This window comes from Oratosquilla oratoria, chromosome 16 (genome assembly GCF_046742065.1).
Source record: "Oratosquilla oratoria isolate Oo_2021 chromosome 16, ASM4674206v1, whole genome shotgun sequence".
NCBI lineage: Eukaryota > Metazoa > Arthropoda > Malacostraca > Stomatopoda > Squillidae > Oratosquilla > Oratosquilla oratoria.
In genome coordinates, this window is record NC_134792.1 from 26,126,072 (window position 1) to 26,128,571 (window position 2,500).

Below are 2,500 nucleotides of genomic sequence, written 5' to 3' on the forward strand. Positions count from 1 at the left end.
TTATCCATTGATCTTACTTCTTTCTATTCTATTCTATTTTTCTTTTTTCGATATGACAGTTTTGACATTGGTAAGATTTGATCTATGTAATCAGCTAAGTACTTTGTACTTTTTATTATAGATAAGAATTTGTGTAGGTTAGGGTTTGGCATTATTTGGTAATTAATATTCATTTCAGAATTATCTGTTCGTGAAGTTACTAACCTTATCTTCTGGTACGTAGACTTCAAGGGAACACTACTCAATTAGAAGATTATGTCTCTTTTAAATTTATCTATTTTATATTAGATATCATAAACGAATGAACATTGTACATATACAAATTAAATTGTTTATACTCTATGATATACAAGTATATTTGTTTTGAAAAATATCATTGAAATGTGGTTATAAATACATAACTCGAAATTTAAAAAAGTCTCATAGTATTTAAAAAATCTCAGCAACAAAACATAAATGTTACAGAAATGTATATTTAGTTAAAGAATAAATATACAAAAGTAAATTATATGACGTTTGATGTAGTTAGTATTATTACTATTTGTGTATTAGTTCCAGACTTTGCCATGCCAAATGGCTTCATGGGGTGTGACCAGTAAAATATGGCTTGTTTTTGAATCGTCAATATTGTTTAATGATTCCATAGATCGCCACCCGATGGCTTGATGGGTGAATTGTTTGATTTATACGTGTGACCAGCAAGGCATTGTGACACAGATATGGGTTACGTTTGAGTCGTCAACATTACTTAAGTTCTTAGATGTAACTAGCATTTTAATTGTTTGTTAACTAATACCATACTTTGTCACCAGATGGGATGATGGGAGAATTGTTTGATTTATACGTGTGACCAGCAAGGCATTGTGCTCCAGATATGGGTTACGTTTGAGTCGTCAACATTACTTAAGTTCTTAGATGTAACTAGCATTTTAATTGTTTGTTAACTAATACCATACTTTGCCACCAGATGGGTTGATGGGAGAATTGTCTGATTTATACGTGTGACCAACATGACATTGAGTTGCAGATATAGCTAGTCTTAGAATCGTCAACATTACTCAGTTTCTAAGATGTAACTAAGATCTTTAATTAGTTTACTAATACTATATTTTGTCGCCAGATGGCTTGATGGGAGAACGGTTTGATTTTTTGTGTAACCAGCATGACACTGAGTCGCAGCTATGGCTTGTCTTAGAATCGTCAACATTACAAAGGATTACAAAGGCGGAGCATACCGACAGGAGACCTTTTGATCCATATCTAGGTCGGATGCGAAATAAAAATCATATTAATAATAAAATAATAAATAAAAACTGTAATAATGTAAGTAACAAATAAGATACACAAATAAATGCATAGGTATAGTTAAATAATAAACAAACAGGTAAATAAGTTCTTAGATGGTTTGATGGGAGAATTTTTTGATTTTACGTGTGACAAAACATGACACTGAGTAGCAGAATTGGCTTGTCTTTCAATCATAAACATTACTTTAAGTTCCTAGATGTCATCGTAGCTTAGGTCTGTTGACGTGGATGCGGATATGAGTACTGTCACAACTCCGGAAACTAATGTTAGTGCAGGTGCGGATGTGGTCCTTGTTGTTATGATGGGCGGAGGTGGTGGGCGGAGGAGGAAGAGGAGGAGGAAGAGGAAGAGGAGGAGGAGAAGGGTCGTAAACTCGAGGGTGTGAGTGGTGTTGGAAATGTGGTCGAAAGGAGCACAGCTTCACGAACAGAATATTAGTTTTCGCATACTATGAGTTTTATTTTGTTTTTTCCTTTCTACTTATTTCATTCGGTTGCTCATTTGCTTGTTTTATTTCTTTTTTATCTTTAATTTGCTTTCTTTTATTTTCTTTAATTTTTTTTTTTTTTTTTTTTTTTTTTTTCTTTCTACTTATTTTATTCGGTTGCTCATTTACTTGTTTTATTTCTTTTTCATTTTTGATTTGCTTTCTTTTATTTTGTTTAATTATTTTTCCTTTCTTCTTATTTTATTCGGTTGCTCATTTACTTGTTTTACTTCTTTTTTATCTTTAATTTGCTTTCTTTTATTCTGTTTAATTTTTTCTTTCTACTTATCTTATTCGGTTGCTCATTAACTTGTTTTATTTCTTTTTATCTTTAATTTGCTTTCTTTATTTTGTTTTTTCCTTTCTACTTATTTTATTCGGTTGCTCATTTACTTGTTTTATTTCTTTTTCATTTTTGATTTGCTTTCTTTTATTTTGTTTAATTTTTTTTTCCTTTCTTCTTATTTTATTCGGTTGCTCATTTACTTGTTTTATTTCTTTTTTATCTTTAATTTGCTTTCTTTTATTTTATTTTGTTTTTTCCTTTCTACTTATTTTATTCGGTTGCTCATTTACTTGTGTTATTTCTTTTTTATCTTTAATTTGCTTGCTTTTATTTTGTTTTTTCCTTTCTACTTATTTTATTCGGTTGCTCATTTACTTGTATTATTTCTTTTTTATCTTTAATTTGCTTTCTTTTATTTT